Source organism: Myotis myotis, unplaced genomic scaffold (genome assembly GCF_014108235.1).
Source record: "Myotis myotis isolate mMyoMyo1 unplaced genomic scaffold, mMyoMyo1.p scaffold_m19_p_5, whole genome shotgun sequence".
Lineage (NCBI taxonomy): Eukaryota > Metazoa > Chordata > Mammalia > Chiroptera > Vespertilionidae > Myotis > Myotis myotis.
Window position 1 is genome coordinate 81,516,782 of NW_023416357.1, and position 26,266 is coordinate 81,543,047.

At 54.1% G+C, this 26,266-nt stretch overlaps 1 long non-coding RNA gene across 1 annotated transcript; it reads right to left on the reverse strand.

Annotated features, from left to right (window-relative positions):
- Positions 1 to 7,844: 7,844 nt before the first annotated feature.
- On the reverse strand, positions 7,845 to 9,511 carry LOC118656918. Its single transcript, XR_004967761.1, has 3 exons — positions 8,994 to 9,511; positions 8,303 to 8,906; positions 7,845 to 8,140 (listed from the first exon to the last, which is right to left on the reverse strand). It is a non-coding gene; the product is annotated as an uncharacterized LOC118656918 (long non-coding RNA).
- Between the last annotated feature and the right edge of the window lie 16,755 nt (positions 9,512 to 26,266).

Genomic DNA, 26,266 nt, shown 5'->3' on the forward strand with positions numbered 1-26,266 from the left:
GAGGAAAAGCCAGCCCAGAGCAGGAGGAGCAGGATAGAGAAAGGGCCATGTCCCAGGACTGGATTCTGTTGGAGGAGAGTGGGGGGAGTCCCTCCAATGTCTGGCAGCCAGTCCCAGGCAGGTCCTTGACCTTCCCACCATTACCTCCGCATCCTCTGCTCCCACCTGCAGCTCCACCCGTCCCCCTACTTCCAACCTCACACTGGGCCCCAGGCTTCTGTCCAGATGTCCCCCCACCCCACGCCCTGCTGAATCCTCAGGGCCTTTCTTCCTCCTTGCCCAGTCTAGACAACGTCTACTTTCTCTCGCCTCCTCCTTCACCCTGGAGGCTGGGGCTGAAGAGGGGCAAACCACCCAGACTGGGGTCAAGGTCAAAGCCTGGTGTGCCACCCCGCCTCCCTTCAGCCTCTACCTCCGTCCATTCAACCCCTTAGATGTCAGGTGTCACCTGCTCTTTAGGCGAAGTTGGGGGCGGCCCCACCCTCCTTTCTTTTTTTGTCCCTGGGGGCACGGAGGCCAGAGGAACTCCGGCAGGAACCAGGTCATGCCGCCGCTTCCACTTGCTGCCACTAGGTGGCGCCGTGTTAACGAGGATACGGATGGAAGGGACAGACTGCGTGGCAAGGGCCAGAGCCAGGTGCTCCGCCCACCCCACCCACGCACATGCAACCATCTGGGCTCTCCAGCCTCTGGATCCCCATGCCAGCCACCTCAGCCCAAGTGCCCCTCCAGGCCCCACGCTCGCCCTGAGTCTCAGGGCACACACACTGCAGTCCCCTCCCCAACGACTCCCACTTCTGGGCGCCCCTTTCTCCCTGACCAACTGCCCCTGCCCCACACCTGGATGCCTGGCCCTTCTCTGGCGTGGCCCTCACAAGGCGACCCTGCTCCTGGAGTGCAGTGCAGAGGCGGATAAATAGGAACGCTGGTGAGGGAGGTGAGCTGAGAGTCTGGGTTGGGGCTGTCCCCACCCCGCCCGGGTGGGTCCCTCCCTCTCTCTAAGCCTTAGTTTCTTTATTTGTAAAGTGGGATTGATTCAGTCCACAGCGTATGAAGTGAGCGTGCACGAGTCCTGGCACAAGACATGGCACAGACTCGTGCTCAGTAGGTGGCAGCGCCTCAGTTTTCCCTTTACTTCTCCCCAGATCAGACCCTACCTCTGCCTTAGCCACCTGGGTTTCAGGTTGTGGGTGCCCCGGGCTTTCCCAGGGCAGTGCAGGCTGCAGCTCAGGGGCATCTAAAGAACAGCCGCCTGCACCCCACCTCTGCCTCCTCTGTTCTCCTTCTTAGCAAATTGGCCAATTCCCACCACCTTTACACTCCAGAGAGACACCCCCCTTCACCAAACTCTTCCCGGCCTCTGGGTCTATCCTGTGGGTTCACCCCACCCCGTGTCCGGGCCCTAGGCCCCTGGGACAGATCTCCATCCACTCGGTATAGCCTGGCACAGGGAGGGGGCAAAATAAATGCTCAATAAACGCTTGCTAATTGGCTTCATGTGAGAAAGAGACAGGACACCAACAACACATGTGGCCCCACGCTGTGCCAGGCACTGTGTAAGGGGCTTCTTTACGATATTGCCTACAAATATTCTGTGAGTGGTTTACCGACAAGGAGGAAGCTGGGGCTCGGAGAGGGGGTGGATGATGGAGTCGAGACTGGAGCCCGGTTCAGGCTGACATCAGTTCCTCCCCAGATGCTCATGCCAAGAACCCTCCTTCCCTGCCTGAGACTAAACCCAGAGGCATGGCGGCTGGGCCACCCTCAGACTTCTCAACTCTGCATCCCACCGCTATCTTTCTGAGGCTCCTGCTGTCTTCATTGCCATCTCCTAGCCTTTGCAGGGGGCTCATCATCAGCCTGCTGGGAAAGCGGCCTTCCCAACCGCATCACCTCCTACAGGAAGCCTTCCATGACTAGTCCCTAAAAGGAGGCTTCAGGGGACACTCCATGGCCTAGGTTCCCGGCCTCAGAACCTTGCTGGAGTCCCTGGCTCACACTGTGGACTCAGCCAGCTCAGGGAGCATCTGAGAACACACCACCACCATGATGCTGTTCCATGAGGTCGTCTTCATCATACCCCAAACCCAATTTATAAAAAAGCTTTTAGAAGAGCATTTAGGGTACAGACTGAATATGCCCCCTCTTCCCCATTCATATACGGAAGCCTCAATCCCCAGGGTGATAATATTAGGAGGAGGGGCCTTTGAGAGGTAATCCGGTTTAGATGAGGTCGTAAGGGTGGAGCCCCCATAAAGGGGTTAGTGCCTTCATAAGAGAAGAAGAGAGACCAAATTTCTTTCCTGTGCACTCAAAGAAGAGGTCATGTGAGGACATAGCAAGAAGGGGGCCCACTGCAAGCCAGGAGAGTTCTCACCAGGAACTAAATCTGCCAGCACCTTGATCTTGGACTTCCAGCCGTCAGAACTGTGAGAAATAAATGCCTGTCATTTAAACCACCCAGTCTGTGTTATTACAGCAGCCCGAGCTGACTGGGACAGGGTAGATGGTGAGACTAGGGCCCAGAGGGAATAAGTGGCCAGTGCAGTCAGCACAGTCACACAGCACCCAGAGCAAAGACTACACACAAACCCAGGCCTGTCACTACATTTAGTGAAAGAAAAAAAAAGTAGAAAAAGGAAAATTGAAAAGAATAGATTTAAAATACATACATTCACAAGTGGCAAGACAAAGCAAAACTGGAGTGTGCAACTGGGAGAGGGGTGGCTAAGTGCTGGAGAGGCCCTGGGCTGGGATTGGAAGGCCTCTCTCGCCCACCACACTTCTGTCACTGCCTGGCTTGTGTAGCAGAAAGCTCTGCCTCCCAGTCACCAGGACGAATGCCCTGAACACCTAGGGCCAGGCCAGCCCAGGCAGCTCCCAGGAGCCCACTAGCACCCATCCTCTCAGGGTCTCAGGCTGAGAGTCATTGTGCCCTGGGGATATTCTGGAAAGTTCCTCTGAGACAGCATCGTGGAGCCGGCCCTGGGCTGGGATTGGAAGCCTAGGCTCACGTTCGGCTCCTGCTTGCTCCTGCCTCTGTGGTAGCCCTGGGCTCTGCTTTGAGCTTGCTTCCTCAGTACAACAAACAACAGGCTTGGGTGGCTGGGCTCAGAGAGTCGTGTGCTGGAGGCAGCTCGCACTGCTCTAGAGAGAAATTGTGTACATCTGGCCTTGGCAGGAGAATTTACACCATGAAAGGCAGCAAACCCTACTGCTTCCTCCCTCTCTTCTTCCTTCCTTCCTCTCTCTCTCTCTCTCTCTCTCTCTCTCTCTCTCTCTCTCTCTCTCTCTCTTTCTCTCTCTCCAGTGTTAATCACTTACCTTCAGGGGCTGGGGGGACAGCACATTCCTCCTCCCCAACAGGACGGGACAGCCCAGGAAGCAAGCCAGCACCTCCCGACAGCGGGCCTGGCCCCTCTGCTACCCCTGCAGCCCACCGGGCCGCGCAGGAGGCAGCAACATCTGTTCTTCCACTTGCTTGATTTCTTCTTTCCCTTGCACAGGGATGGGAAAACACGCTGTCTCCCTCCCCCCTGACCCCCCCACTCCCACCACACTTGACATCTGCCTCAAGCATGTCTGGTCCCGAAGTGTCCCTGGAGGAGGTAATATTTTAACAGAGTCATTTCTGGGCCTCATGGGGACCATCAACAAGGGTGGCTGGTTTCTGAGGTCCAAAGCAGGGGGACACAGCAGCAAGCCCAAACCAAGGAGAACTGTTCCCACTGCCCCGGGCAATTGCAGAGCTGATCTATCAGAAAGGTGGGCAGGCAGGCTGTCAGGGATTCGGGCAGCACCAGCTTGGAGTTGACCTAATTTGGACATGGGCTCAGCTAAAGCTGGCCTTCGAACACTCTAAGGGGAAAAAAAGGCTTTGCTAAGCTATAAGCAGGATCGCAATAGAGATGCCTAACCTACTTAAGGAGAGTGATGGCTTTCAAACACTTCTATTTTAATGCAGGCATTCAGGTACACTAAGAGCTGGTACCCTGGTTATGATCTGCCTTTTGTTCCTTGAGATCGACACCCTCCTTAGCACTACCCAGAAGTCGGAATTGCTGCCTGCACTGAGCACCAATAACACTCCCTTTAAAGAATGTCCAGCCAACCTTTCAGCCCGCGTCTGTCCCCTCTCTCATTTAGCAGCGTTTATTAAAGGACAGCTGTGCCCAAGCCCTGTTGCGCCTGCACACTCACACACTGCCCATGTCACATTGGCCCTGCCGCCCACGCTGTGGCTCTGACTGCAGAGGCCCTGGGGATGGGACGGTGGTGGACCACACATATCCCCAGTTAGCACAGGCGCTGTGGCTGCCTCTCACACCCAAGTGTAACTTCACCTAGTGGCTGCTCCTTCCCTGTGCAATGGATGGATGTTGACTAGCACTGCTCACATCCCCAAGCAAGTGGCTGGCAGGGAGGTCTTCGGGAGAAAGCCAGTAACTGCCTGCTCTGGACTCATTAGTGGCTTTTAGCTGTTTCAACATTCAAACTCGCTTTACAAGTGAGGTCAGAGGCAGGCCCCCGTATGGAAAACGGGTGAGATCAGAGCAGCTCTAGCTGAGGTGCATCCAGCCAGCTGCCCCCTCTTCCTGGACCTTCCCTGGATCTTCCAGCTGCTATGTCTTTGGTTTCTACTGAAGTCTGATCTTCCCTTCCTCCGGGAACCCAGGTTTAGAGGTTACTCTAAGCTGCCAATACTAAAAAACTGGAGGTTACAATAATAACCCCCAAACAGTACATCCTGAGTGCCACCCTCATCCGCTTCACCCTTATTCACTCCATGGATACTCTGGTTCCCAGGGGCCCCCAGACAGAGGGATCATCTTCTTCCCCACGTGACTGCTGCCCTCTCCCTCTACTGCTGCAGGTCATTATGGCAAGGATGCCTCTGCCAAACCAGTGACTGGGATGCTGAGGCGCCGAAGACACCATGGCCTCTGCCTGCACCTCGGACAGACTGGGCCAAGCGGCCATCTCAATGAATGACTCAATCTTTCATTCATTCAACAACACCTATGTGTCAGGCCCTGTGCTGGGCACCAGGGACACCCTGGAGCCCAGGTGAGACAAAGCGACTGCCCCTGTGGAATGTAAAATGGTGCTGGAAAGGATAGCAGCAATTTTAGCCTGGAGCCATATGTGCGCTTATGAAGCAGGAAGAAAGGTTTGGGGGCACAGGAGAGAAGCCTGACTCAATCTGGGGTTTAGGGAAGGCTTCTTAGAGGAAATAACCTCTGGGCTGATGCTTGGAGAGTTCACCAGAGCAGAGGGTGCAGGCGAAGGGGGTTTTGGCAAAGAGAACAGTATGTGCAAAGGCCCAGGGGAAAGCAAGAGTTAGAGAAACCTTGGGAGGAATGTAGGAGCTAGAGTTTGGTGAGGCTTAGGGTAAGAGGGCAAGACAAAGGGCCAGGCCAGGTAAGGCTAGAGGGGGCAGCATGGGCAGATGGCCTGGGAGGGTGGCAACCAGCCTTCATGGGAAACCAAGGTATGCAGCCAAGGTTATACTCTGTGGGGCTCAAGCCAGGGTGGCTGAGGGGAAGACAAGGGTGGCACTGATCTGGGTGTGCTTCAAGGAAGGACCTCACCCTTTGTGTCCCAAAGCCCTGGAGAAGCAGGTCTCAGAGTCTGTGCTGCTGTTCACCACAGCCCTCCCCTGCCTTGTGCACTGATCCCTGGGCTCCTGGGCACAGCCAAGCAACAGGCCCAGACCCCTTGCCCATGAACGAGGCAGCCCCTCGCTGCTCCAGGATTCCAAATGTTACCAGCCAAGGGCAGTGGACCATGGGGTTAGGCCCTCACAGAATGCCTTCCCTGGGCTGCACTGGGCAGGGAACTGCCAATGTCCCCTGTGATGGGAATGTTGTCTGGAATACCACCCTCCACCTGCCCTGGTGCCTGCCCATGGGAATGCACAGAAGAACCTTTTCACAGGCCTCAGCCCCTGGAAGGAATGTCCTCTCCCTGGTAGCTGCTGGGACCGATGGATGTGATGACTGATCAAGTTTCCTTCTTTGCTTGGCCTCCTATGACCCTAGGAGTCCAATGGTCAGGCTCAGCAACTGGCCCATGGGGAATGCAATAATCACAATGTTATTGTTTGATTATTGATTGATTGATTATTGGTTATGTATTGAGTGCTTCTTATCAATCACTATGTGAACTGCTTTACAGGTTTCATCTTGTTTAATCTTCACAACAGCCCAAGTTTCTATGTTACCCCCACTTTAGCGATGAGGAAATGGACCACAGAACTTTGTGGGCCTGAGATTCCAACCAGCCCCACAACCTTCTGCCTCTCACTTCCTTTCCCTGCCCCTCACCCCACCCCGGGGATCTTCTTATTTTTCCTTTGTGTTCATTTTCTTCTTTGTCTTTTATGCTAGCGTCTATACCATTTCTGTTTGCCTGGTGAAATCCTTTTCTGGGCAAGGTAGATATGACTAAGCAAACAGACAAACACATGTAACATGACCCTCCCTCCCAGTACTGAGCCATCGTCCTCCCCCAAAGGTGTGTGTCTATAGGCCCAGATGACTTTATTCCCAGGAAGCTCCAGGCTGCTCACGCAAACAAACCCAGGGCAGGCCTGTCCTCCAGTTCTCCGTGTGCTCTGACATCTCAGGGGGACAAGGCTTGGGACCAAGCTAGGCTCTTCCTGCCCAAGCCATTCATTCCTTCACTCACTCAGTCATTCATTTGTGCAGCACATGATTGGCCTGAGGCTCCAATGGGACCACCAGAAGGTTGAGCTCAGAGGTGGATTGATGAGACCAGTGGGGGCAGCACTGCCGTCTGAGGTCTGAGATACGAGTTGCGGTGTACCTCCAGTGCCGGGGTCTGTCCTAGGACTGCACCCTGAAGCAAGCTTCCAAGTTGGGCCCTAGAATCACTAGTCCTGCTCCCTGCAGGCACCTCCCTCGCCTGCTCAGGCAGCCCTGGGCCTCCCTGAACACAGAGCATCAGCTTCGCATGCACCGTGGCGAGGCTTCCTGAGAATGGCTGCCACTTCAGTGTGCACAGAGCCTGTTACTCTTCAGAGCTGTCCCAGCCCCGGGACCTGGGACCAAAGCACTTGAAGAGGATTTGAGACACCCACCTTGCCCCCTCGTCCTACCTCAGCCTGGACCTCCCTCCCCAGCATGAGAGGCAGGGAAAGGGGAAACTTCCATCGCTCCTTTGTGTCGACAGACAAGCTGGCATTGCAGGACCGACTCCAGGCCTGGTGGGAACAGGGTAACAAGTTTGCTGGGAACCCCTCAACTGTGGTGATGAGGGTTGGGGGTTGGGGAGCAGCCTTGGGAGATGCCAAACAAAGGCAGGGCGAGGTGCCACCCAGGTCTCCCCCCGGGACCACCCGGGGCTGCCACCCCCTGGGACTCTGCTGGCCCTGGCCCGTGAACTCTCCGTGGCTCCTGGAGGCGCCATCGCCCTTATTTTCCAGAAGGGCGCCTTGCAGGCTGAGAGGTGGGGAAAGAGCGGTGCATTATTGTGCACTTTTTCTTAAGTCAGTGATAAGCTCCTTCTATTAGACTATAGATCTCGTCACATAAAATAGATTTGTGGACTCGCAGCCAGGGAGAGCCGCGCTCCTGAGCTGCGGAAATGGCTCATTTTCCCCCCTCTTCCTCGAGTAACTGATGGTCATGAATTTTTCACCCAAATGTCGCCACTAAAGATGTCACCAGCCTCCCACCCCTGGAGATTTTATGATCTGGCTCTAATCGGGTGGGGGTGGGGGCATGGGGAGAGGGGACAGCTGTTGTCCTGGAGCTGAAAGGGGATGTAGGCGAGTGGGGACAGAGCAGAGACTGGGGTTTCCGTTCTGGAGACAGGAGAGGTCCGTTTATTGAGCAGTTACTGTGGGGCAGACGGAAGCCAAGCACTTCACACCCACTGTCTCGCTTCATCTTCACAACAGCCTGGGCAGGGAGGTGGCAGAGGGGCTGGGACTCAGAGAGGCTGAGTAACTTGCCCAAGGTCACGAAGCTCCTTAAAGCAGCAGAACCAGGGGCAAACCCAGCTCTGAAGGGCTTCAGATCACTGTTTCACTGCCTGGGTCACAGGCTCAGGACCGGGGGCAGGCTGTCTACCTCCCCGTCTCTGGCTCTGGATCTAGATGAGCAAATCGCACCACCTGTGGAACGGCAAGGCCGAGAAGTAAGACATACACTGGCTTTTCACGGGGGGGGGGGGGGGGGGGCGTTGCAAAGGGAGCGGGGGAGAGGAACTCTTCTGCAAGGCTCAGAGTCGAAGTCAGATTTGATGGAGGAATAGCCTTTCCTCCTGCAGGGCTGACCTCTGAGATGCTCCTTGAGGCAAGGCGTGTTTTCCTCTTGGGTAACTAGTTAGGTAGGGTGACATCCACAGCTGTGCGGGAGAGGGGACGAAATCGGGGCTGGAAATACCATCTTCATGCTCAAGGACCACAGGCAGCCGCCCCCACTCTAGGGGGCCTCCTCGGCCCCTGGCCAACTCCTGCAGCACCAGAAAGGAGGGAACCCCGGCTCTCCACCCCTGGGGAGGGCTAGATTGCCGGGTAGAAAGAGAGGGTTCTGGGAGGAGAGGTAGGTGTGGGGAAGGATGTTCTTAGGGAACAGCCCCCCAAAGGTTCTCACTCAATACATAATGCTTTGAGGTAGGAAGTGCAGGTCGGGGTTGCTGTCTCCATTTTTCAGAGGAGGATGTCGGGTCGCAGGTGGGGGTCGTGGAGGAGGGGCCTGGAAGAGCATGCTCTGGCCTCTGTACCAGATGCTGTGCCCAGTTCCTGCCCCCTCCTCTCTCCCCAGTTTCATGTCACCTGCTCAGAACAAGCTCCAGCTGGTCTCTGGCCCTGCTGCCGGTCCAGCCCTGGCCATTCTGGTCATGCTTTCCCACGGGAAGTCAGGGTGACCCAAGAAGGCCTGGGTGACAGGGGTGGGAAGTGGGGGGCATTGCCAAAGCCTCTCCACGGCCTAGTTCTAGTATCTCCCTGTCCCTCCACAACTCACCTCAGCTTCCTCCTCTGAATGAAGGGGCTTCTCCAACGAGGTGAGACCCTCACCTGCATCCTCTCTGTCTCAGGAGCAACAGCACAGCAGCCCTCTATGACTTGTTGGCCATGAAGCTGCCAAGGCCTGGGGTTGGGGGGTTGGGGATGTGTCATCTGAGCCCATGGAACCCTGGGAAGGCCTGGTGGGCTGCAGCGAGGCATCCAGGAAGACATGATGGCTCTCCCGGACAAGGATCCAGGAAAAGTGAAGGTCCGGGCCCTCCCCGCCTTTGCAAAGCCCTCTCCCCAAGGGTGAGAAGGCCCATCTGGGGGTCCTCATGGAGCCATGGGAGGGGGCAGCAAGGCTGAGGGGTGGGGGCAATGGGAAGGAGGAGACAAATCCAGCACTGAGCCCCTAAAGGGAACTAGAAAATGTCTTGGATTGATTGACACTTTACAAGAATCAAACACTTTGCACGCAAGACTGCAGGCTGCAGCCATATTATTGCCCTATAAATGAGTAAGAAGCATGTTGACTGATTCATGACCAGGAATCGAGCCCAGGACAAGTAAACAGGCGATTACGATGCAGCCCAATAGATGTAGTAAGTGCTGCAGTGAGAGGAGGGAGGTCAGGGTGCTTGCTGAGCAAGTTACTAACTGCCCAGGGCAAGGAGGTGGCTAGGAACACTTCCTGGAGGAGGGGACCACTCAGCTAATAAACATTAGGGACTCTTGGGCTGCAGTTCTCCTGATGGCAGACAGTGATGTCACCCTGAGGAGTGGAGAGAGGGCTGGCAGGGGGTGGGGTCATGAAGATGGGGGCAAGCTCAGATGCTTGGATACTTAGAGTTTTATCTTGAAATGACATTTTTTTCTAATTACTTATCACACTTGTGAGTAGACAGATCAATGGAACAGAAAGAAAGCCCAGAAACGCATCCCAAAACACTGTAATTTAGTGTTGATAGTGGTGGCCTCTTAGGGATGTAAAGATGCAAGTTCAGGAGGGGTTAATTTTTATGAGCTTATTTGAGCCACACCGATGACATATGCCAGGAAGCAAGATCTCAAATGCTCCCAAGATGAGAGTGTTAATGAATGGTTCTGGCAGAACTAGGCAACCATCCGGAGACCAGTAAAGCTGGAGGCCAGGACACCAAACTCCAAATGGACCCAAAACTTAGATGTAGAAATTAAAACCGTCAGAGAATCAGAGGAAACCATGAGGGAATCCCTGCATAAGTGTAGGGTGGGAAAAGTCTTCCACTAATGACTCAAAATCCAGAAACCAGAAAGAAAAGATAATGATTAAGTGAATAATACTGACAACAGCAAACTTCTCCATGATAAAGGACACCACAAACACATTCAAAAGACAAACAGGGAGAAAAATGTTTGCCACTCACATCACAGCCAAGGGGCCAATCTCCCTAAAAGGTGAAGGGTTCCTAGGAAACAAGAAGAAAAAGATGAACAACCCAACAGACAGGTGGACAAAGGATTTGAACAGAACATTCGGAGGAGAAAGAAATCTAGGTGGCCCTTAAGCATATTAAAAGGTATTCCCCCTCATTCACATGAAGACTTATACGAATTAAAACGATACCAGGATACCATTTCTTACCTATCAGATAGGCAACAACCCAAAAGTATGACAACACAGCCTGCTGGTGAGGCTGCTGTGTTGGCAAACAGGCACTCTCATATGTGGCTGGTGGGAATGAAAAAAGTGCAACCCCTGATGAAAGATGATTTAGTCATTTCTTATCACAATTACAGACGCATTTACCCTGTGGCCCAACAATCCCACTTCTGGGAATTTACTCAACAGATACATCTTGAGCACATGAGGGATGTACAAGCTTCTGCATCGCAGCTGTGTGTAATAGCAAGACCTGGCAGCCACCCCAGTGTCCATCCGAGAGGACTGGTGAAATAAACGATGGTACCTCCACACAATGGAATACTATGCAGCTGTTGGGGGAGAAGGAGGAGGAGAGGGGGGATATGCAAGAGCCTCCTGCATGTATCACTAGGTGAAAACATGAGGAGTGGAATAGCATATGTGTTTGCAAATACATATCATTTCATGCATCTGCACAAAGAACACTGGATACACCGAGACAGGGGGTCAGGGGGTAGGGTGGCTGGGAGATGAGTGGAAATGGGACTTCCGGAGCCTTTTGATGGCAGTTTGGATTTTGAACCACGTGAATATATTGCACGTTGAAACTTCGATAGTGACATTAAAATAAACAACATGCCATGTAAGTAAGCATGGATGTTTGTCAGGTACGTGGCTGGTGGTTTGTTTATCCCTAAATTCCGAGGCCTAAACCTATAACAACCGGCCCTCCCTCAAATTTGGGAGGAAGGGCGATAGGCACTGGAATCACTAATGGTTCCAAGCAGGGCAGGCACGCGGGAGCCCAGGAAAGCCCAGGGCTCAGGACCAAAGAACACCTCCAGGGCAAGGGGACTGTGGCCGGAGTCCCTCGGGCAGCTCTGGATCAAGGTGGGACCTTCTCGGGGCACAAGCACCTACACCCCCACATTCAATCTCTGAGCTTCCAGGAAGCAGCTCTGCACCCAGCTCCTGGCTTCTCTGCCAGCTGCTTTCTGCATGAGGAAGAGGATGCTCTGCTTTGGGGAGAGAAGAGCTACCTCAGTAAGCTTAAGGAAGCCCAGAGTCCAGGGGCTGGGTAGGCTGGGCCCAGGGCCTTCAGCCCATATGATGGCAGGTGGCCAGAGAAGCAGCCTGGTGCTCAGGGGACCGAGGGGGTGTCCCTCTCCTCCCTCCATTTCAACATGAAGACTTCCTTCCAGCTGCAGATGAGGGATAGGCAGGGAAGAAGGGAGTCCTAGATGCTTCCCCACTCCCCACCTCTTTCAGGAAGCCTTCCTGGGTCCATTGGGATGCTGGGACACCTCTTTGAAGCCCCTCTGCCACAGCATGTCCAGGACTGGGACCCTTGGTCCTGACAGTCTGCCACCCCAGAACTGGTCTGTAGGTGTCCCAATCCAGAGCACCCAGCCCCTCGCCAGTGTCAGTGGGGTTGCGTCCATATAAACACAGAGCAGGAACACTTTGCAAACTTTAAGGGGCTCTGCACTAATAATGTCTCCCTGGGGTGGGAGGGCGGGAGAGGAGGGGCCGTCTGGCTGTGGGTCCCCACCACAGGCCCAGGTTTTACTGCCGGCATTAAATGCCACGTTTGCTCGCACCCCACCCAGCAGCCTGTACACACCTGTACACGGAAGGCTGTAATTTTTCTGCATGAGTCACAGGTAGGATCACACCCAAATTACCGGCACTCCGCTCCTTAGGGCGGGCTGGCCAGGCAGTCGCCTTTGTCTTCCAATTATGTTGTTTTTTATTGCTCTTTAACTATAACAGAAACACCCATAGAGGCAAGGTCTGGAGGGCAATTAATGACATACGGAAAAGCCACGCAAAACCACTGGATTTGGGGCCCATAGGAAGCCCTATCTGGACCCAGCACTAGCTCCTCTAGCTGGGTATAAGGAAGCTGTGTGGTGTAGTGGCTAGTGAATGTGTTCTGACTTCCTACAGGATTCAGATCTTGGCTTTGGTACTAATCAGCTGTGTGACCTGCACAAGTCACTTTACCTCTCTGAGCCTCCATTTCCATTTCTATAGAATGGAACGGCTGAGGGGCTAACTTAGCTGGCATTCTATCTATGCTGAGTCCTCTGCAGCATACAGTTGGTGCTTTCAGTTTTATAGGCATATTCATTTTCACTCAGCTTCCTATCTTTCTCTACAGTCCCTAACATACTCTCACGCACACAGTAGGCACATAGGATAGCTAAAAGAGCAAGAGCTTTGGAGTGCGGTTTTCACCCATCATAAAGAGATATATATTTATATTAGAGGCCCAGTGCATGAAATTCATGCACTGGTAGAGTCCCTAGTGGGGCCTCCCTTCCTTCCCCGAGCTGGCCCGCCCCCTGGTCAAACTCCAGGATGAACTCCCAGTTGAGGGGACAATTTGCATACTACGCTTTTATTATTTAGGATTTTTTATTTTTGTTGATTTCAGAAAGGAAGGGAGAGGGAGACAGAGATAGACACATCAATGAGAGAGAATCATTGATCAGCTGCCTCCCTGCACACCCCCTACTGGGGATCAAGCCTGCAACCTGGGCATGTGTCCTGACCTGGAATCAAATCCTGACCTCCTGGGTTCATAGGTCGATGCTCAACCACTGAGCCACCATGGCCAGGCAACCCATCATAAATATTAACTAAGTACCTTGATGTGTCCAGAGCTGGGGATCCAGAGATCCAATATCTGCTCTTAAGGAGTTCATCCTCCCTGAGAGAGTGGAGACCCAGAGCAGTAACAGGCGAGGCAAAGCAGGTGACAACTACACATCCTGGAAGCAGGAAGTCATGCCTACAGTGATGTATGCCTGAGCCTGAGCCATGGAGGAATAGGCAGAGGGAGCTAGGTTAGGAGAGCGTGTTCTCAGGCAGAACAATGCGTGCAAAGGTCCGGAGGCGAGACACGGCTGGAGGAGGTTTGGGAACAGCTGGAGCTGGGAAGAGGACAGGGAATGATGAGGCCTGAGGAATCACCAGAGTCAGAACTGAAAGGACCTTTTCACCCAGGCTAAGGAGTTTGAGCTCCATCGAAAGGACAGGAGGAGCCCTTGGAAGGATTTGAAGCTTTTTGATGCTCTGATGGTTGATGGTGGAAGAAATGTGCTTTATGAGGGTGGTGGCAGAGACAGTTCAGAAGCTACAGCAGTGATCAAGGAAAAGATGGACAAAGCTAAATCTGGAGCAACTTTGAATCCCTCCTCAGCCATGTACTAGCTGTGAGAACATAGGCGAGTGATTTACATACTCCTGGCCATGGTTCCTCATTTCCTCATTTCTAAATCGTAGTAGCAATGCCTACTTACCAAGATAGCAAGATTTAATAGGGATTAAAAGCAGGACTACGCCACACTGATGTAAATAAATAATTGGATAAATAAATAAATGGGGGAGAAAGCACAGCTCTTCCATACAATTAACACTGTAGAAGAAAATGAAAGCGATCTTTAGACAAATACCAGCTAATAATTGTTGCAAATGATATACACTCAAAGACTACTAAAATTAAGACTAAGCATGTGTTGAAGAGAAACAGGATGTGCTTAGTCTCAAGTATCACTCTCCAAATACTTATTAACTAACTAGAGGCCCAGTGCACGAAATTCATGCACTGGGGGTGGGGGGGCGGGGCGCGGTCCCTCAGCCCCGCCTGTGCCCTCTCGCAGTCTGGGAGCTGGGGAGCGGGCCTAAGCCAGGAGTCAGACATCCTTAGCGCTGCTGCAGAGGCAGGAGAGGCTCCCGCCACTGCTGCTGTGCTCGCCAGTTTCGAGCCCAGCTTCTGGCTGAGCAGCACTTCCCCTGTGGAAATGCACTGACCACCAGGGGGCAGCACCTGCATTGAGCATCTGCCCCCTGGTGATCAGTGCATGTCATAGTGACTGGTCGTTCTGCTATTCAGTCGATTTGCATATTAGCCTTTTATTCTATAGGACTAGGGGCCCAGTGCATGAATTCATGCACCTTGAAAGAAACTGTGGGCCTTGAGGCTGTGGTGAGCACAGGGGTGTGTCTCGGCCCATCCTCCATACCCCCATCTGGCCCCTCCCACCGGGGACCCTGGCCTCCTGTCTGTTGGTAGCCCTGTTCCCACAACCTCTGCTCGCACTTGCTGATGGCATGGAGCAATTGGGGCTGGTGCCAGCAGCAGGTGCAAGCGGTGGCTCTGGCGCCAGCAGTGGGTACGAGTGGGGCCAGAGCAGGCAGCAGGTGTGAGCGCCAAATGGGTTCATGGTGCACAGGAGCAAAGAATTTTCAGTAACCACAGAGGCTCGCCTGGATGACAGCGACCAGTGCCCTGCCTTGGTCTGGTGCCCCCGCTCACCTGATCCACCATCCCGCCGCGGCTGACACCTGCCATGTTCCGCACTCTGCTGCCTGCTGCCAACACCCTCCATGTTCTGTGCACGCCCCCTGGGGGTCAGCGCACATCATAGTGATCGGTTGTTAGGTTGTTCAGTTGTTCTGCCATTTGGTCTATTTGCATATTAGCCTTTTATTATATAGGCTAAGGGAAGGAGAATAGTAACTTTACAGGGAGAAACCTGGTGGACACACCTAGCCAAACGATCAAGGCTACTGCAATAAGTCACATTTCTATGATGTACCTAGCAGGACTCAACAGTGTTTTTGTGGCATTCTCACCCAAAATGTATAACCTCACTCTAACCATGAGAAAACATAGGACAAATTAACGTTGAGAAAAATTGATAACTGATCAGTATTTTTCAAAAGTGTCAAGGTTATGAAAAATGAAGCAAGCCCATGGACTTGTTAGCGACTAGAGTGAGGAAAAAGTGACAGTGGAAGGCAGTGTGGGATCCTGGATAGCATTCTGGGACTGGAAGAGGATAGTAATGGAAAATCAAGGTAAATTCAAGCAAGATCTAGAGTTTACTTAATAGTATTGTCCCTATGTTGATTTCTTGCTTTTCATGATTGTTCTGTGGTTATAGAAGATGCTAACTTTAGGGGAAGCTGGGGAGGGATATATAGGAACTCTAACTATTTTTGCAATTTTCAGTAAATCTAAAATTAGCTTAAATAAAAAGTGTGGGTTTTTTTGTTATTTCTTCAAGGACTATATCAGTGGTTCTTAACCTTGGAGACACACTTGAATTAGATAGATTTTTAATGATGATGTCCAGGCCACTCCTCAGACCAGTTGGACCAGCATCTCTAAGGGAGGGACTAATCTTTGAAAGTCCTCAGGTGACACCAATGGCAGCCCTGGTGGAGGGTGCCCTCTCTGTAAGTCACTTGGTCCATTGTAGGCCTTCAATAAGTCATCATTCCTCGGCATAACTGACACCTTTGTGCATTCAACAAATATTGTTGAGTACCTGCTCATGTGCAAGGCACAGCAGGGACGAACAAGAAAGACAAGATCTTTATATCCCAGTGGGGGAGACAAACAATAAATATGTGAGATTACACATGTGACAGGGACTTTAACAGAAACAAGTGGATACAATACGGGGAGTAACTGGAGGGGTGGGAGCTCCATTAAATAGAGTAATTCAGAAGGGCAGCCCTGGGGATTTGGCATTTAAGGGGACATTTCGACCGGAAAGATGGAGCCCAGGAGAAGGGATGGGGGTGAGGGAGTACATGACACAAGGACAGCCGGAGTCCTGAGGCAGCCTTGTAGCCATAGAGAGGGAGGGGGCATGGGAGACGGGCCATGAGGAGGAGTCTGGGTTTCACTTCAGGTGCAATGGAAAGACTTCAGGAAAGGCTTAAGCAAGGCAGAGTGGGGGGGATGTTCTTTTATCTGATTTAGGATTTTAAAAGACCTCTGGAAAACAAAAAGATCTCTGGTGGCCTGTGGAGACTGATCAGCAGGGAACCCATCAGGAGATGACTTGCTCTGTTTGGGAAAGAGATGATGGTAGCCTGGACCAGGGACGTGACAACAGAGGAGGTGAAATGCCAACCCATTGAAACAGGCCTCTGTGTTGAACCCAGGTTTGGGGTAAACAGTCCCATGGCTGCCCAGCTCTCCCCTCCAGCCCCTTTGCTGGACAGCTGAGCTAATGCTCCTTCCAGAGTCAGCCAGCACCTATGTGAGAGCCCACTGTCCTCCAGGCCAGCCTGTCACGGACATGAGATCCCTTCTTTCAGAGGAAACCACACATCACATCACATATTAGCCCCATAAGTCAGTCACATGCTCTTTGAGTCCCTTAAACTGATAGGGAAAGGAGAGGAGAAGGCATTTACTCAACATCATACAGCACATGGAACCCAGGACAGACTGTTCCACCGGCCAGACTGGGTCCCTGATTGAGGCTCCCCTCTTCCTTGGAGCCAGAAGGATGGGTGGAGGTATTGGCAGAGAGCTGCCCCTGTGCTCTTGGCAAACAAGGCAAAACTAACAGCTCGAGCCAGGCTAGGTCCACACAGCCTGAAGATGGCAGCACTGACAGCCCAGAGATATAGCTCCAGGCTGGTCCCTGGATTCCTTGACACCCTAGCCCAGAGAGACCAAGCTCCCAGGAAAGTCATTCTCACTAAGGTGTGAATGGCTGATAGCTTGTCCTTTCCTGAAAGAGAGAGAAAGCATGGGGGGACATACATTGGGTTCCAGAAGCAGGAGAAAGGGAAGGCATTAAAGATAAAAACTCTGTCCCCGGACACAGTTGTATTCTCTTGGCAGCTGTGGGCCCTTGGGGCTCAGTTACTAGCTGCAAACTCCTCCACTTAATTCCCCAAATCAACAACAGATGCCGGAGCTCAGTGTCTCATCCACCCCCACCAGTGCTGGAGTCCCCTCCACAGTTGGTGGCTGTCCCTCCCCTGGCTTTGGATGCCGCCAGTGCCAGGGCCTTGTGCTTATCAAGGGAGCTTATGCCATATGACAACCACTGCTAGAGAAGTCCCTTTGTACAGGTGTGCAACAGGGAGGGAGGTATTAAAAAACTACAGGAGGATCTATTAATTTCCCTTTTATAGATGAGGAAACTGAGGCACTGGGAGGCAAAGGGTTGCCCGACATCACACAGAACAGAATGGAGCTGGGATGCAAACCCAGACCAGAGGCCTGACTCCTGGAAGCTCTCTAGCAGGCGGCCTGAGGGGTCCAGCCCTGGCCTGTTGCCCCATCATTAGCAATCCATTTGGTCAAAGTTCTCCCAAGACCTGGCCAGTGTGGCTCATAGCCCCGTGCACTGAGAGGTTTACAGTTCGATTCCCGTCGGGGTACATGCCCAGGTTGTGGGCTCGGTTCCTGGCAGGGTGCGGCCAATTGGTGTTTCTCTTTCTCATGGATGTTTCTCTTTCCCTCTTCCTTCCTCTCTTTCTAGAATCAATAAAAACATATATTTTTTAAAACATGTGTTCTCCCAAAAGCCATGGTGAGGTTGGGGGCGGTGGGGGACGGGGTGGCATGATGGCGGCACAGGCCTAATAGTCACAGGCCCAATTCAAGAGGAGACGAGGCAGGGATGGGGGCCTCAGGATACCACTTCACCTCTCTGAGCCGCATTCCTTTTTCTTTTTTAACATATATTTTTATTGATTTCAGAGAAGAAGGGAGAAGGAGAGAGAGATAGAAACATTGATGATGACAGAGAATCATTGATCGGCTGCCTCGTGCATGCCCCCCACTGGGGATCGAGCCTGCAACCCAGGCATGTGCCCTTGACCGGAATCGAACATGGAACCCTTCAGTCAGCAGGCTGATGCTCTATCCACCGAGGCAAACCAGCTAGGGCTCTGAGCCACATTCTGAGCAAAGTTGGACCCATAGGCCCATGATCCGGGCAGGACATTCCCCCCCAAGCCCTCCCACCATGCAGAGCACACACAGGGTTCTCCGCTGGTGAATTGGGGGCTCTGGGATGAAGGGATGATGGAGACCAGCCTCACCTCCTCCTCAGGAGGCCCCGGCCTCCCCTCTGCCTGTTCCCACATTCCTCCAAGGCTCACCCCCCTCCTGCCTTGTTCTCCTGGGACTCAGGCCCCAGCCCCATCCTCCCACCCAGGCACGGCTACCTCAACCCAGGCCCCCTCCCTCCCTGCAAAAGGCTGCGAATGCTTCTGAGGGCTGGAACATCTGGCTAATGACGGGGAAAGTGCTGAGACGACAGGTTATTTCAACACTGTCATCATCCGTTGGGTATTTCAACACTCAGTGCTTGTGCAAGAGACATAATGGGACCTGTCATAAACTCACGCTGTCTCGAAGCTCAGGCACGTCGCGGCGGGGCTGATGGGGAGTTGTTGGGGTTTAGCAATAGGCGCTGTCTTGGGGCCTGCAGCCTCCTTAGGGTTGTTTTGGCTCCACTGTGGAAGGCCCCCCGAGAGAAATCTCAGGGTGTCAGAGAAAACCCAGAGCAATTACCACAGGGGTAATTAGATGGTGGCAGAGATAGATAGCCCACCTTCCTGCCTTCCCGCTTCCCTCTGCCTGCCAGGGAGCGGGAAAGGGGAGGACCAGCCACCCCATCCCAGGGGCCGGCCCCCACCCAGCCAGCCTCCTGCTTGTGGGGAGGAGGCTGGAGATGACCTCACGGCAGCAGCAGCTGTGACTCACGGCCCTGACCACATTCCCACTTCCCTGGGGGTGGGCAAGCCTGTGGGCCCTCAGAGGTGCAGCTCAGCACCCACAGCTGGCGCCCTCCCACCGTGGCGGCTTCTGCGGAGCTGTGGGAGGCTCCAGGCGCCCACTGAACTCTCCACAGCGGACCAGCGTCAGGGCTGGGCTTAGAGTCCTTGATTCCGCTCATCCCGATCCAAGATTTCGTCTGAATCCTGGCCACCCCTTCAGGACGATACGTAGAAGGAGGAGGGGTCATGTAGCACCAGCTGTGGCAGGGAGGTGAGGTCCAGAGCACGGGACAGCGGTAGTGGGGAGCAATGCGGGGCTCCCCCCACCACACGGGACAACAGAGTCACTGCCCCGAGCTGGCAAAACTGGAGGGATGAGTGACCAGAGACCCCGAGAGCCAAGTGAGGCCCAAGCAGAGCACATCCAGGCTGCCCCAGCCCGCATCCGCACCCTGCCCTCCGCCCCATGCCCACCTCACCCCCAACAAGTCTCCAGAGGGTCTGGGAGAGACAGTTCCGGTGGGGGACCTGGCGAGAGCTCATGGAGGATGGACTGGAATAGGAGCTTAGGCTGTGCACCCAGGGAGATGAGGTGTGGGAGGTGCCGGAAGAGAGCGCCCAGGAAGAGGGAAGCGTGTGGAGAAGAACATGGGTCTGGAACACATGCTGCAGGCCATGTGGGTAACAGACTGAGCCAAGGCAGGGCAGCCCAGGAGCCTGCGTTCCTTCGAAAGGAAGCCATAGGGCGTTGACCACAGACAGGATTTCCACGTGCTCCGCAGTGCAGGGAGCCTCTTCTTAGGCTCTGTCTGGCAGCGAGAAGCAGGTGGAGAGTTCTGGGGCGGGAAGAGGAAGGTGAGAGGCAGAGCATAACGATAACCAGCTGGGACAGTGGCCAGAATGAGGGGTGGAAGAGAAGGCAGGCGCCGGGTGTGGGCCTGAGGATCTGGGAGTAGATCCCCAGGATTAAGTTCCATGCTGGGAGGACTAGGATGATGAGGGGCCCTTCTCAGAAATGTACCAAGGAGGTGGAGAGGGTTCACAAGGGACTCTGGGTCTTCGCAGACATTGGCCCCAGCCGGTCCACGCCCCTCCATCAGCAAGGATGCTGATTCTCTGTTTGATCAGAACTTTTAAGAGACATTCAGCTATTCTCCCAGGACACATTATCCAAGAAAATGATCCTGTATGGCTCTTGGCTCATGCTCTAGGATGCAGACTCCTTCCCTGCAAACTCCTCCCCTGACCCCATCTCCTGGCCTGTCTCCCCTTTCTCCAGTGTCCCCTCCTTGGCCTCTCCCAGGCTTCACTCAAGGTCACCCATAGGGTCACCAGGGCAGCCCTCCCCAGCCTGCCCACTAACCCGCTCTCCCAGCTGAACCCCACTGAGTCCTTAACACAGCCCGTGCCTGTCCCTCCACTGGTGTGCCCACTGCTCAGCCCCCACCAGCCCCCACCTCCTACCTGGACTCCCACTGCAGCCTCCCCTTGTTCTCCCCTGACTGAGCTGCAGCCCAGTTCTCCCACCTCCAGGCCTCCCGCTCTGTCCTCTCCCAGCTCCCCTGCAGGAAGCTAGTCATCCAGCCCTCAACCAGGCATCCATTGGCTGTCCTTGGGGCAAGGACCTGTCAGCAGGACTATGCATCCCCTCTGCCAGAGGCTCTGTTCCAAGTGCTATTTTTACAGGAGGAAGTCACCACCTTCACACATACAACGGCTGGGGAGAGGGACGGTTTTCCCTGACTGGCACCCGGGTCTCAGGCTCACTCCTGTCCTACCTGGTCGGCACCATCATTGTTCCACAGGTGAGGAGCCAGCCGCCCCTCCTTTGTTTCCTGGGCAGGCAGTCACCCAGGCCCTCCCCTCCCCAGCACCTGGTTTCCTCTCAGGCACCTCCAGTGCCCAACACTACCCTTGCCCACGTTCACAGGCCCGCGATCAAGCTGCCATGAAGCAGAAGGGACCTGGCTTTGGGGTTGGCAGTCCCAGCTCCACCCTAGATTTTTGCTCCATCATTTGGGGAAGGTTTAAGCATCACTGAGCTTTTGTTCCTCCCCCTTCAAACGGAGGCAGTGGTGTCTGCTTCTCTGACCAAGGTCATGGCTTGGTGAAGAACACCCCTGAGCACAGGCCGGCCGGCGGGTAGGGTCTAGCTCTGCCTCTGGGGCTGGGCCACCTCACTGCACTGAGCCTTGTTTTCTCACCTGTAACTGGGGTATAATAACTTCTCTTTTATCCAAAGCCCAGGAAGGTGTGATGGGTGCTGTGTCATGTTGTCCCTCTGGTGGTTGAGGTTCCCTCTGGCTCTAGAGCAGTGGTTCTCAACCTTCCTAATGCCGCGACCCTTTAATACAGTTCCTCATGTTGCAGTGACCCCCAATTTCATTGTTACAAATTGAACATAATTAAAGCATAGTGATTAATCACAAAAACAATATGTAATTATATATGTGTTTTCAGATGATCCTAGGTGACCCCTGTGAAAGGGTCATTCAACCCCCAAAGGGGTCGCGACCCACAGGTTGAGAACCGCTGCTCTAGAGCCATCTATTGTTCCTTGGTGGATCACTTCCCTGGGGAGAGCTCTGTAGCTCTGAGGCTGGACCACCAACCTCTCAACAAATGGGTCTGCGGTCTCAGTAAAGGCACCGCTGCAAACCCAGAAACGAGCCCATTTCCCATCAGCCTTCAGAGAGCTGCTGGGGCCAAGGAGCTCAACACCCCTGAGGCTGGGCAAGGACTCAGGGGGCACCACAAGCCCCTGCCCACCTAGGGGGGCAGACCAACTCCAACACACTCTCTCACCCTCACTCACTGTCTTCCCTCCTCCCCTCTCCCCCAGTGAGTGCCCCATTTACGAACCTTCTCTGAACATGGCCTATGCCCTCTCAATGTAAGGCGCCTTTCAGGCTGGTCCACATGATGACAGGGTAGTTAGGACCTCAGGATGGGGAACAGAGAGGGGAAGTCAGCCACACAAAGGTGGGATGGAGGCAGACAGGAATGGCCACACTCCCTCCTGCCTGCTCCATGCCAGGTTGCACGCTGGGCCCTGGAGTCAGAGATCCCTGCGCCCCCAGCCCCAGGAGACATTCTTAGCCCAGAGGAGGCTGCACACAGCATAAGAAGAGGCCACCAGCCCCATCAGAATGGGGCCTGCAGGGCAACCATGGTGCTATGGGAGCCTAAGGAGAGCGTCCAGGCTGCTCTGATTCCCAGGGCACAGGGGCAGCCTCACTGCCCAGCCTCCTGCTTCTCCAGAGGCAGCCGAGATGCTGCCGGTGGTCCAGGCTATGGGCCTCCCATTGTCACTTCCCCCACTGCTCTGCCGGATGGCACCGTCTCCTAATGCATCTGCCTGTTTACATTCCCCCAACGAAAAGCAGCTTTGTTTATGGAAAAAAGCTATTTTGGTTCCACGTTTTCTCTCTCAACTCCTCCGACTCCCAGGCAGAATGGCTGCTGCTCTCTTGGGGAGCTGAGGCGCCATGGAGCCCATCTCCATCTCCTTGAGGAAGTGCCTCAGGGTTCCCTCATCTGTAAACATGGTATAATAGAGACCCAGGCCAGGGGACTCGGCACAGTGCCATCTTCTCCCACCAGGGCTCTAGGGAAAGGACCAGTGTGAGAGCCACTGTCAGCACAGGGCAGACGAATGTTCCCGAGGGCAGAACAGGGGCTTGGGACACCGCCCTCCCCCCCCTCGGTGCACCACACCAGCCCTGGCTCATCAAGCAGGCCCATCTCCCCTGCAGGTGAGTAATAGCATCCCCATTATACAGATGAGAAACTGAGACTCCCAGAGGTGAAGTGGCATCTCCCAAGTTTCAAAGCTAGTGAGACCCAGGGGTTTCCCTCCAGATCTCATGCCAGTTCCCCAACACCAGCTCTGGGATGGAGGGGGATATGCATATCTAATGGGGGAGTCCATGGCCATGGCATTTCTGTAAAAAGCCACAGCACACATTTCATTCCGGGCTCAGGAAACAGTGAGCTAAGCGTGAGCAGGCATAATCAAGTCCTGTGACATGGGCACTCCTCCAGAGGGAAGCTGCCATTTTCCAGATGGGAACCCCAAAGCCCGGCAGGGGTAAGAAAAAGCAAGTCATGCCATCCTGCTGAGAAAAAACAAGAGGTGGGTTCTCTATGCCCAATGCACCTGCCCCAGGCAGGAGATGGGGAGACGGTGTGTGTGTGGGTGGGGGGGCGCGGCAGTGGGCTCTACTGCATGCTCACCGCACTCCATGCAGGATGCCTCCCCATCCTCCTCCCTCATGGCCGTGCTCCCTTCCTCTGTGGAATTTGTAATTTCTGGTGCATGCACATTACCTGGACTGCCGAAGCAGGTCAACAGCTGTCACCATGACAACAAAGAAAAAGGGAAAGAAAAGCTGACGGAGGTGGAACACCCCCTACAGATACTGCAGGACACCTTCCCTGGCCCTAAGTCACCTGCCCCAAGATGGGGAGCCCACTTGGGGAGGCAGGGGCAGATGACTGGGCCCCCTCCCCACGCTCAGGATGGCAATCAGGGAATGATTAGAGAAGAACTTAAAAGTTCTCAAACCAGAAGCTCGGATGTGCTCATAGCCCTGTGCAGGGCCTCCCTTTGTCCTCAGGGCAGCTCAGCACGTGGCTAGAGCAGTGATGTAGGCCTGGGGTCACCTGTTCTAGAATAAAGCAATCGGCTCTCAGCCTTGAGGGGACACTGCTTCCCTCAAGGCCTTTTGCCCTGGGCTCCTCTTGCCCTGCCTTGCCCACGGAACCACATGCAAAACCACAAAGGAAACTTCCAGACCCTCAGTGGAGGGATACACAGCACCAGGTGATCTTGTTCCTTGGGCAGACAGGTGTCCACGTCACAAAGGTGCCTGCAAGCCAGCCTCGCACCAAAGCAGTGCTGCCCTAGATGCCTTTTCTCCATCCTCCCGTTAATCCCAGAAGGGAGAAGAGTTGCAAATCAGCGTGACCCCCCGGGCAGAGGGCAAGCATGGAGGGGAACCTTTGTGCTCATCTGAGGGGCGGTCAGGGCTTCGCTTCCCCAGTTGGCCCTCAGGGGGTCACTATGATCAAGTCAGCGCCCAGGGCCCTTCTTGGAGCATCTTTTTATTTTAATATTATTTGTTGATTTGAGAGAGAGAGAAACATCGATTTGTTGCACTTATTTATGCATTCATAGGTTGCTTCTTGTATGTGTCCTGACCGGAGATTGAACCCGCAGGCATATCAGGATGAGGCTCTAATCAACTGAGCTACCCAGCCAGCCCAGAGTGTCTTCCAGAAGAGGAAAATGTGGCCCCTTGGCCTAGTGGCCTCCTGCCCCAGACTGTCTCCCCACAGTGATTCCTCCCCTCCCCCCGCCCCCAGTCTAATAATAGGAACGGCCGACTTGAACCAGGCCTTCCCTGCTCCCTGGAAAGCACTGTGATTGGCTGATAGCAATCGTTTATAAAATACAGTCACCGTCTCAGCCTGCCCCTGCCCTCGTCTTGCATCACCACACATGGGAGGAAGTCCTGTGACCGGGGACGCGTTGGGGCTCAGCCACACGCCATGGGCCCAGGGCCTGGATTCAAAGGACCCCTCACACTCGAATACAGTCCTGTACAGTTTACAAAAGGCTTTCCCCTGCCTCATCCCAATTCACCGTTTGAGGCGGATGAGGAGACAGAGAGGGGATGTCACACACCTAGAAAGCACAGCGCCAGAACCCAACCCCCTTCTTTCTTCACCTCAGCTCACAAGCAAGTGCTCAATTGCCCACTCTGTGCCCAGTGCTGGGTGGTAGAGGCCTGGGATGGGTGTGGTCGAGGCCCTGCTCCTGGCCTCAGCCCGTGCCATCCAGCCCTCCATCAGCAGAGGGTCCTGACCAGATCCAGATCAAATCCCACCCTGCCTGACCTGCCCAGAGCCTACAGCAATAGTTCCCGCTGCCTAGATGATCAACCCGGTCCTCGGCCTGATGTGCTGAGACCCAGTGCAAAATCATCTGTCTGCCTCCCCCTCTCTAATTCCCTCTTCATCACTTCACACTCTCTTTGTTTTGGCCAAATAGACCCAATTCTTCCCTCCTGAAAACTGCTGACATATGGCAAGCACACCCTATTTCCTGTCCACCGGGACTATATGAAGCTACCAGAACGCGCCCTGTGCACACTCAGTGTGGCCCCTCCAGGCCTTTGCCCGGGGTTTCACGTTCCCCCATCCATCCACATGCACTTCAATGCCCGGTTCAAGTTCTACCCTCCACAAAGTCACCCAATAGAAGTGACCACTACCCGATAGCAGAGCTGAAGCAGGTCACTCTACCTGGCATCAGAGTTGCAGGCCTGTCTCTTATTCTTTCCACCAGATGGTGAGTTTCTGGGGTGGTGTAGGGGCGTGCAATGAAGGATGTGACTCCTCTCCAAGACCCTAGTACCGAGCACAGCGTCCCACAGAACACAAGAACTGCTACTGATGACGGTCCGAATGAATGAAGGAGCAAAAGGACAAATGAAAGAAGAGGACGAAGAGTGGCCTGTGGCAGGCCGTTGGGGTGTCCATCATGCTCAGAGTGTCCTGGACAGCGGGCTCCCCGCTCTGTGGTATAGACCACCTGTGCATCATTCTTTTGCCTGAGAAAAGCCTCTGAACGCTTGGCCAACACCTGGAGAATTCCCCACCTTATGAGTTTCCATCTTCCCTCACGGAAGCCACTCATCCACCTTCTGGCCTCGCTTGCAGCTAGGGTTTAATCATTGTCCTGGCCTCCACCAGTCACACCCCCAGCCAGACTCAGGATGGGGAGGGGTGGCCCAGGAAACAGATGCCACGTGGAACTCATTCTGATTGGCAGGGGTCAGCTCCCATGTCCAGTTTCCAGGGCAGTGCCATGACTAGTGTGGGAGGGCATGGGGGCCAGCCGGTCTGCCCACACAGCAGTCCTGTAGGGAGATCTGGGCCCGCTCCTGGTTCTGGTATTCTAGCTTTCCTGGAAATTTCGTGCTATGGCGTATCCTTGGATAAATTTCTTATCTGTCTAACCCGGCCAGAGATGGCTTGTGTGTCTGAAATTCCAGACCCTGGCGTGTTCGCCTCACAATGAGGAAAGTGCCCAGGAAGCCTCCGCTGAG